The sequence below is a fragment of the Crinia signifera genome, chromosome 4 (assembly GCF_055691185.1).
Source record: "Crinia signifera chromosome 4, ASM5569118v1, whole genome shotgun sequence".
Taxonomy (NCBI): domain Eukaryota; kingdom Metazoa; phylum Chordata; class Amphibia; order Anura; family Myobatrachidae; genus Crinia; species Crinia signifera.
The window spans coordinates 217,779,689-217,790,822 of NC_139220.1; positions in this window are offsets into that span (position 1 = coordinate 217,779,689).

The window sequence follows — 11,134 nt, forward strand, 5'->3', positions numbered from 1 at the left end:
GTGCAGAGAGAATTAGATTTGGGTGGGGTTTTACTTCAAAGTGAGATCTATATTGCAGTGTAAAAATAAAGCAGTCAGTATTTTCCCTGCACAGAAACAAAATTACTCACCCAAATCTAATTCTCTCTGCACATGTTACATCTGCCCCCCCCCCCCCCCCCCTGCAGTGCACATGGTTTTGTCCATCTAAGAAGGATTTTGTCAGAAAGAATGAACCAAAATAAGGCCCTAAATCCTCGCGCAGTGATCCCCACTGCTGAGCCGTCCCTAATATGCTTAATTACAATGTCTTAATGCATGCGTCACCAAATTTTTTTTTAAAGTGAATACACTGTGAATCCCATGTATGTCGTGGCTGACATGTAGCGTAATTAGGGGAACTGGTCCCTCTATAATCAGTCGGCTTGTCAGTTACACATGACGGGTGTTTGACATATACATGGGGGGCAGATGGTGTTTTTTATTATTTGGAATAATAACACTCGTTAGGTCCTAACGAAGCTTACCTGCGAAGCATACGCAGACCGACTGCGCCCGCAGTGTATGCCCCCCTGCTTCCCCTTCCCCCCTTGAATGCATTTTGATTCTGTTTAGCTTAATTAGTGCAGCGTCGCCAACGGACATCAGTTCCCACTGAGTCCGTGGAGCCTAGAAGCGGTGTAGTGGCGCCACTCACCGCAGCTCCGTGCAGAGAGGTGGTTGACCGGTGGTGTTATGTTCTGACACCCCGGTGTTTACTCCACACTAGAGCGGCGAACACCGGCAACGGTTGGACCCCCGAGGCGGCCGAATACTCCAGTGTTGGTACGTCTTTTCGCACGTGGAGTTGGCCGGCACGGTGAGACTTAGCCTACGCCGGGTAACAAACGCTCACAGCCCTGACATTCAGACTCCGGGCTGACACCGAGTGTTATTATTCCAAATAATAAAAAACACCATCTGCCCCCCATGTATATGTCAAACACCCGTCATGTGTAACTGACAAGCCGACTGATTATAGAGGAACCAGTTCCCCTAATTACGCTACATGTCAACCAAGACATACATGGGATTCACAGTGTATTCACTTTAAAAAAAAATTTGGTGACGCATGCATTAAGACATTGTAATTAAGCATATTGGGGACGGCTCAGCAGCGGGGATCACTGCGCGAGGATTTAGTATCCTTTTTTCTACACTGTCTGTGTCTTATGTGTTTTATTTTTAGTCAATATTTCGCAACATTTTATTTAATAATGTCATTAAAAGTTACATTTTAAATCTTTTTCTCTTCTGAAGTGCACTACACAAGTGACATTCTTTTCTTTTCAAATAAAAATGTCTTCTATTTGTGTCCAGTGGTAGCACCCCCTCATGTGGAAATTATCATTTATAAAAACATTAAAAAGTGAATGTCAATAAGAGGGGCTCCTTTATAAAAATTACCAAGTGAATTTTCCTGTGCGACTGGTGCAACTTTCTCTCCTTTTTGCTCCAGATGAAAATAATTGTTTTCACCTACTTTTGTTGAAATTAAGGGATAATACACAGGCCCCTTAGTGAGAAATCACTATGCCAACAAGGACCGGTGCAATAAGAGATTCATGCAAAATTCATGTGTGTTTAGAAATGTAGTCTGTAACGTTTAATGAGGGAGGGCCTATGATGACATGGGGCATTGGCCTTGGCAGACAACGTGGATGGCATTTCATGTTCTATGTCATGACTAGTGGCAGCTTTTTCAGCACTAGGAGGAAGTGGTTCTTGTTCTTTCACTATTTTATCCTTCAAATTTTGGTCTCCATTATCTTTCTGGAATTTATGTGGACTGGACTTTAACTGCAGTATCACTGGACTGGATTTATGCAGCAGTATCACGGGACTGGACTTTGTCTGCAGTACCACTGGACTTTAACGGCAGTACCAATGGACTTTAAGAGCACTACCAATGGACTTTAACAGCAGGATCACTAAACTGGACTTTAACGGCAGTATCATAGAACTTTTACGGCAGTACTAGTGGAATGGAATTATACAGCAGTATCACTGGACTTTACTGGCAGTATCACTGGACTTTAATGGCAGCACCACTAGACTGGGCTTATTCAGCAGTATCACTGGAATGGACTTTATTTGCAATACTATTGGACTTTAATGGCAGTATCACGGAACTTTAACGGCAGTACCAGTGGAGTGGAATTATACAGCAGTATCACTGGACAGGAATTTAACGGCAGTACCAATGGACTTTAATGGCAGTATCACTGGACTGGACTTTAACGGCAGACCACTGGACTGGGCTTATGTAGCAGTATTACTGGACTGGACTTATACAGCAGTATCACTGGGCTGGACTTTATTGGCAATACCATTGGACTTTAACGGCAGTACCAATGGACTGGAATTATATAGCAGTATCACTGTTTTGGACTTTAACGGCAGTATCACTGGACTGGAACGGAAGTACCAATGGACTTAAATGGTAGTACTAATGGACTTTAACGGCAGTATCACTGGACTGTACTTTAACGGCACTACCACTGGACTGGACATATGCAGAAGTATTACTGGACTAGACTTATGCCGCAGTCTCACTGGACTGGACTTTATTGGCAATACCATTGGACTTTAATGGAAGTTTCACAGAACTTTAACGGCAGTACCAATGGACTGGAATTATACAGCAGTAGCACTGATTTGAACTTTAACGGCAGTATCACTATACTGGAACGGCAGTACTAATGGACTTTAACAGCTGTTTCACTGGACTGGACTTTAAAGGCAGTACCAGTGGACTGGATTTATGTAGCAGTATCACTGGACTGGACTTTATTGGCAGTATCAAAGAACTCTAACGGTAGTACCAATGGACTGGAATTATACAGCAGCATCACAAATTTGGACTTTATCGGCAGTATCACTGGACTGGAGTTATGCAGAAGTATTACTGGACTAGACTTATGCCGCAGTCTCTCTGGCCTGGACTTTATCGGCAGTACCACTGGACTTTAACGGCAGTATCATGGAACTGTAATTATACATCAGTATCACTGGACTGGACTTTATTGGCAGTATAACAGAACTTTAACGGCAGTACCAATGGACTGGAATTTTACAGCAGCATCACTAATTTGGACTTTAATGGCAGTATCACAGAACTTTAACGGCAGTACCAGTGGAGTGGAATTATACAGCAGTATCACTGGACTGGAATTTAAATGCAGTATCACTGGAATTTAACGGCAGTACCAATGGACTTTAAGGGCAGTACCAATGGACTTTAATGGCAGTATCACTGGACTGGACTTTAACGGCAGGCCACTGGACTGGGCTTATACAGCAGTATCACTGGACTGGACTTATACAGCAGTATCAATGGACTTATGCAGCAGTATGACTGGACTGGACTTATGCAGCAGTATCACTGGACTGGACTTATGCAGCAGTATCACTGGACTGGACTTATGCAGCAGTATCACTGGACTGGATTTATGCAGCAGTATCACGGGACTGGACTTTGTCGGCAGTACCACTGGACTTTAACAGCAGTATCATGGAACTTTAAAAGCAGTTCCAATGGACTTTAACAGCAGGATCACTAAACTGGACTTTATCGGTAATACTACTGGACTTTAACAGCAGTATCATGGAAGTTTTATGGCAGTACTAGTGGATTGGAATTATACAGCAGTATCACTGGACTGGACTTTAATGGCAGTACCAATGGACTTTAAGGGCACTTCACACACAGCTGTAATAATATATTGTTATATGTCCAGTTAAAATCAGCTGTATCAGAAGACAGCGGCAGATATATAACTCTGGATACACTGCACACTCCAAGTGAAAGCTCTCCGAGTGATGGAGGTGCAAAATGGCCGCAGCGGCACCCCATGCACAGAAGCTCACCAATCAAGAATGGAAGAACAGCCAGAGGGGACCAGAGCACCACAGGACGAAGCAGGCACCAGGAGAATTTTCAGTGGACCAGTGGGTGACCAGCAGAAGGAGAAATATCTGACCAGCGCAGCGTCAGGTACCCACCAACGAAGCCTGACACACTGCACTAAGGATCCCACCACAGGGCACACTGGGCCCAAGGTAAGGATATAAAGAAGAACAGGTTCAGCGGACCAGCACAGGATACACCACAAAGACTGTACCACCTGGAAATGGTTTTATATCCAAAAATGGATAAATAGCAGGATATTTTGTGGGAGAGCCGGCAGGCACGACTTACTCCCAGCTACACCAGCCCATGCCCCTCTCCACAATACTTTTTAATGGACTGAATAGTTTTCAATGACAGACTGCTCCAACCATAAACCTCCCACCATGCTCCCCTGAGCTGTGTCTAACAATGCCTGGGCAGTTACTACACCTATAATAAGAAGAGCCAATGCTTAATGTTTTCACTGTCTACACCTACTAGAGCAGTGATAGGATTTTCTTTGTTTGTAACATTGGCCCTTATTCTGATCGGTGCGGATATTCCCGCATTCTTACGGAGCGGTCCGCACGCCACGGTGTTCTTCCGCGTGCGGCCATCGTCCGTAGAAACGCCCACGGGTCCTCCGCATTCGGACGGACTCACTCTTTAAGAACAGGGCGTGTTTACGGACGACATACAAACCATGCGTGTGCGGGAGAAACACTCCGATTCTGCACGGTATTACAGAGTATTACAGAGTATGCTCGGGAATACCGCATCCGAACGGGAGCCAAGCGGTGCTACCGCACGTAAGCGGAGTATTTACGCCAAACAACCCACTATTATGTATCTTCTGCAATACATCACATGACCCACTTATTCAATTACCTATCCTCATAAAAAACTTCTTATTTGGAATTGGAATCAATTAGATGCCAATATATCCTTACAAGCATGCCTAACACATGCATTGCACACATTAACCCTTACAGCAATTGAAGTGCAATGGTTTCAATTAAAGCACTGACAAGCGTCCTATTAGTGAGTAATGAGTAAAGGAGTCGATTCTATTGGGTTCAGGTGTTAATGCTTGTAGTCATTAGGCGTACGTTCGCCTACCGCATGAACGAGTGGTGTCCGCAAAGCAATAGTACACTTGTGGACACCGCACATTTCTTCCCTTTTTGATCGCGTGCATTCGGAGTGGTATCCGAATGTACGCCCCCCAACATAAGTGTACTCCCCCGTGTCCGCCCATGTTTCCGCCCCGTTTTGCCCACTTTGAAACTACGCCCATGTGTCATTCCGCATGACGCCCATAATACGCCCATATTTCCCGACTGATTGCGGGGAACAGTTTTGTACGGGATTTGGCCGAACAGGTACGGAGTCAAGGCGTGGCACATGCGCGTTGCGTTCTCCACGCATGCGCAGACGCCGTAAAGACGCGATCCGAAAGTATGCGGTAAAGTACGCGTCAATCAGAATAAGGGCCATTGTTTTGTACTTCCTGTCATAATACATTTCATGCAAAGATGGGACTCCTCACTTTTACAAAGCAATCTTTGTCCCACCCCTGTGTACTTCTCAAGTTCCCTGACATTTGTAGACAACTGTTTTTTAAAATGTTTCTAATCTCTAATTATCTTTTTCTCAAACAGATCTGGATTTACAGTTGTAAAACCAACACAACCCTAACTCCGTACCTCAATAGATTAAATATTAGTTTCCATATTGCTAGTTAGTGCTGAGACCTGTTTAGTTCATTCCTAAATTGTAGTTCTATTCACTTTTACCTCACTTTGTATATTACATTGTCTTTATAGCTGTGCATCTCCAGAAACCCCCTGTCTACTGTTACATGTCTAAGTCAATTTGAGCTGCTTAGTCATATATCTCTCTCTGCATTTTCATTTTAGTAATCTGTTTAAGAAGAACATTACAGTCGAAAAAGAGAAAAAGAATTTGCGCTATGGATGCACACCTAGAAAGATAGTTTTTTGTTTTTTTTTAAATATGATAGATACTTTATTGAACTTATTCTTTAAAAATAAAGGAGAATTGATCCGTTTTCGTTGAATTAATAAGTCTGCGGATAATCTCACCTTATTGGTTGTGAAATTTGCTTCAGAGTTAAAATTTTAGACACACAATGACGAACAAACATATATTGTGGTTGGCCGATTGGCACTTTAAAGAGGTTAGAAAAGTGTGTATATAGATTTAAAATATAGGCCTTGATTACTATGTATCTGTATTTGAGTTCATACGCTCCCAAATAAACTTTGTGATTATAACCAGTCTCTGAGTGGTGCAATATTTCAAATAAACACCTGGTATCTTCTTATTTATTCTGCTATGTAGCAGAACCCGGCCATGTAATTGAATCCCATTGGTTTTTAACACTGAAAGGAAAACAGTGCTGCTTTAAGATCTTTGCAGCTACTGTCATTAATTTCTTACAGGAGGCAAAACAGTGGTAGGCACGTTCTCTCACAACCTGCCTCACCGTAGTGTTATGGCTGGTGTATAATTGAACAGTATTTTATCTGCACGTATTGTGTTTATTTGCTGCAACCTGCTAGTTAGCCTTCCAATAGGATAGAATAAGAAGAACATTATCAGTTTGTCATAGGCTGGCCAGCGGCTGGCGGCGGCCGCGGCTACTCACCACTCCGACCTCCATTGCTCCTGGCGGCCTGCTGGGTTCCAGTCGGCGGGAGGTCGGGCAGCAGGGGTTAGGAGGCAGCAGGAGACCGCTGGCTGCTAGTCTGCAGCAGCGGCGCCCATCCAAGAACTGGGTGCCACCATCTTGGATTAGTCATGTGAGGGGCGGATGTTAAATCGGATGTTAAGCCCTCTGTCATTCACAATTGCAGCCTGTCTGGGCTGATGAATCCCAGCAAGTTGCAGGGTCCTGTGCTGGTGCAACTTTTAAGTTGCAAGTACTTGCTTGGGAGTGCAGCCTGTATTCTGGGAGCTGTTCCTGGTCTAATCTGTGCAAGCTCTTAGTGACTTCAGTTATTTCTGCACTAGCATCCCTATTCATCTGTATACCAAGTTTGGTTCGGTAAGTTATCCTGCTTCCCTGATCCTGGTCCTCCTGAAGTCAGTTAGGCCCTTTAAATTTCGTTACTACCCTCATGGAGTGCTCTACGCCAAGTCGGCCATTTGAGTTACCCCGCTGTTTGAGTTTGTTACTGTGAAGCCAAGTTGGCCATCTTAATTTCATTACTGACGCAAGTTTATGCCAAGTCGGCTATTTCAGTTCTAGCGTTATCTCGCCAGTTTCCAGTGTCTCGACCTACATCCAGTCCCGGTCAATCCCTGACCTACAGTGAGTACTTCTGACGAGGGGCTGTTACCTGCTGTCTGGATGAAGCGAAGTCCAAACTCCCTTGCGGGGGTCACTGGCGAAAACCGCCAAACTCACTGTCAGGACCCTATATGCGTAGGTCCTGTGACCTGATACTGATCTTTAAAAGCCACAGCCTGTGACACAGTTACTGTTAGATATGTAAGGTTTCAAATCTCTTCTGACGCTACTGTCTTTTTTACTCAACCCTTAGTATTCGGAATGATAGAATATATCTTGGACTTAATTCTTATCATAGCCAAAAGCTCCCTGTAGAGAAGAAAAGAACACCTCTTGTTTCAGTCTCATTATCCTATACATAAACTGTTGTGCAGTTTCTATAAGCGCACAAAAAAATTCAGTGCTGCTGATGTTCTATCCAACCATGTACATTGATGGCCTTAATACATGAAGGACTCTATCATGCAGTCCAGCTGGTGTGCGAGTGGAGAATGGTCACTTTCCAGGTACTTTGTTACTATTTTTCACTCTCTCTAAGGGATCATTAGTCCTACCTCCAAATCTTAGACTTTTTCTAAGTGTGTGTAGGTTGGGTCATTCCAGGAAGATTATACATTATATATTATATGAGTAATAATGCACTGTACCGTTCCCTCCAAAACACAAACTTTTTACAATATTTAATTCACTCATGGGGCCACATTCAGGGCACTTGGCTGGACACAGACACAAAAAGAGGAAGTCTAGAAGCAAGAACAAAATGTGAGCATCCTCCTAACGCAACACAGCCCATACACCCTACCAGACCAGGACACCAAAAAGGGATTTCAAAGTTAACTGAAAATAATCCCTGGTACTTTTGGCCTCAGATCAGGCCCCTAGTGTGTAAGTACTGATTAAGATGTGGTTGGAGTTTCTATCACTGTTACTTATATGGAAGCAGCATCAATAGCACTACTATGTTAATGATGCAGGCAGAAGGCACCAATCCTAAAAACTGATTAGGCCCCAAGCTAAAATTTGACCTTGCAAGGTCCACTGTCCACCCAGAAGTAAGGTAGACAGGAAGGAAAAGACAGACCAACAAAGATGGTTTTCGTCAGTGCCACTCTTCAATTCAATTCAATGGATCCCCTTGTCTTTACATACAGCTCTTGCTCTTCATGTCCTCTGGGAGGATGAGACATTATGACATCGCAGCTTCCAATGTCACTAGCATAGCATTGATAACACCACTGGAGGAGAGGAGAAAACAGGATGGAACGGAGCCAGGGATGAGTGGGCACCCAGCTGCTGCAGTTGATTAGACAAACAGAGCAGCCAGGCTGGGCTGGTATGGGCAATATTTGTACCACCCTCCTGGCACTGGTCACATCACACTCACTATGTCCTGCATTTAGAAATGCTTTCCTGCATACCACTGGTAATGCATGCTTATTTGACTTATGGTTGTATTCCTGAACTAGTTAGAGATCCTTTAACAAGCATTATCAGTTGTCAGTGGCGTAAGTTCATCCCAGTTGCCCGGAGGCAAGATAAGTATTGGTGCCCCCTTCTCCAAATAGCTCATTCAGTAAGGTGTCTGTTTCCAGTAGGGTCATGGGATCTAATACAGGGTGTGAAGGTGCCCATACACGTACCAATTACCCGGTACATTTTGTGGTAAAATAGCATCCTTGTGCATGAGATGCGATGCTATTTTAGCACAAAAAGTACCGGGTAATTGGTACGTGTATGGGCACCTTGACACTTGCAAAAATGATAAGAACAAGAGGTTGGTACTTCTTTGTGCTGATGTCTGGGAGTTGCTAGTATTGACAAAGGAAGGTTCACCCACCTTCCAAATACATAGAATACAAATACAACAGGTATCAATACTCCTAGCGCTTCCAGAAAAACTTACACTATATATATGGTAAGTGTCCTCAATAATTGTAGAGGTAGTTTTTAAATTGGGCCAACCGAGGGTAAATCAACAGGAAGGGTCCCAAATCTCCAATAAATGATGGATGGTGGAGGTTTTTTGGTTTCTGTATATTCTAAAACAGAACGAAGAGTAGTGCAACACCTTTTTCTGAAAGGGGATAACAATTTATTATGCCCTCACAATTTCCAGGTTAAAAAACAGCATATAAACACCAGCCGGTGATAACATGTGGGAGGTTACACCCAGACCTTTCTTCACCGATCTTCAGGCTCCGGAAACCTTTCTCATCGGGATGAAATGGAGTGGTGTAGATTCCAGGATCCTCCAATAAAATACAAATGGTGATTCTACCAGCCAACTTGCAAAAATGATGTTAGAAGGGGGAGTCAGCCGCATTAGCAATATCAACTGCTTTCAATTAACTGATTCAAACCTGAAGGGAGCAGGAGCCTGGCGGCAGATGACTCCATTGCCTCCCAGAGTTCTGCCTATGACAGTTGTAATGATTCAAGATTAGTCACAGATATATATCTATATTGCCTAATATTTAGAGAATTAATGCAATATATATGTTTAATATATGTTTAATAATGTTATATTTTCTAACAGTCTTGCAAAAAATATTTTTGGCATTTTATGGAATAAACATGGAACTTCTAATTATACTAAATGTAGCAAGTGCAATTGTAATCTGAAATGTTGCTTGATCACACACTTTAATGCTAAACATAAATACAAAAGGGGTTTGCAGAGAGCTTTACAGTACTACTGTTGTGCACACAGCTTTTGTAGGTTAAAATAGTTCACACAGTAAGGAACAAATGGCATGTTTCAGAATAGTTAAGTAGATAAATGAGCTTCGCTGCCACATCACACATCTGCTCAGCACTTATTTCTGCCTGTTCTAAACCCCCTACAAAGATCTTGCCACTTGGAATAATCCGAATGCTTGCTTGTAGCAATATATTTACTATTGATGGTGCCCTTCTGAAAATGAACATACTGCAAGCTACATTTTATATGATGTTATTGCATTTAAGCAACAGTCCATAAGGTATTATGTCCTTTGCAGTGAAAACAATTTATTGTACAGCAAAAACATTATGCTATCCTTGCTGTGTGTCAGCACCCCAGTCGCTACACAAAGTAGTAACAAAAAGCCTTGGACTAGGCATGGAATAGCAAAAATAAAATATTCTAAATTTTTTAGTTGCTGCACTTCTCATGTGAAGAACAACATAATGGCTGAATAGACATGTAGTGAATTAAACATGATAAGCTGGGTGTGCACCATAAGGAGCATGTGGATTGCTGGGAATGGTTAGTTAGCTGGGAATATTAGGGCAGGAAAGGGAGGAGTCTGCCTCTTTTTCCTGTAAAGTTTGAGGTGAGTGGACTTGTCCCCTGTGCTCTTGCTTTAGGTTGAGGAAAAAATGTAATTGTTGTAGTTCAGTTACACGGCGCTACTATGCCCAGAGTTAGACAGTCACCTTCCCCGCGCCCCAGGCGCTCTGCTCGGCCACCCGCTCGCTTTATGCAGGATGCCGGCATAGGCCTGTCTGACTGACCCGGCCTTGTGGATGAAGCCCCATGGCGGGCTGCTGCTGCTGGTCCTGGGAGATGGGCTGCGGCTGCAGCTCGCGGTGCTGGGAGTCCGGCGGTTAGGCGGGGCGAGGACATCACAGGCTGGCGCTTGTCATCTGGCAGCGCTCGCCACGGAGGCAGAGACCACACACAGGCTTCGTCTCCGGCTGCAGGCCCTGCAGCGAGGGGGGGTCGGGGGGGCATCTCCTGCAGCGGCGGAGGAGGCTGCACCCACCGGGCCAGGTAATGGCACCGCGGCCTGGTGGGCGGGGCTTAGCACAGCGCGCCAGAGGTAGAGCTGGCAGCATAGGGGGTCAGAGTGAAAGTGCTGTGGCAGGCTTGCGGGACACAAGGCAGGAGGGCAGGCGCATTGATATGTGCAGGGTGTCGCGCAACA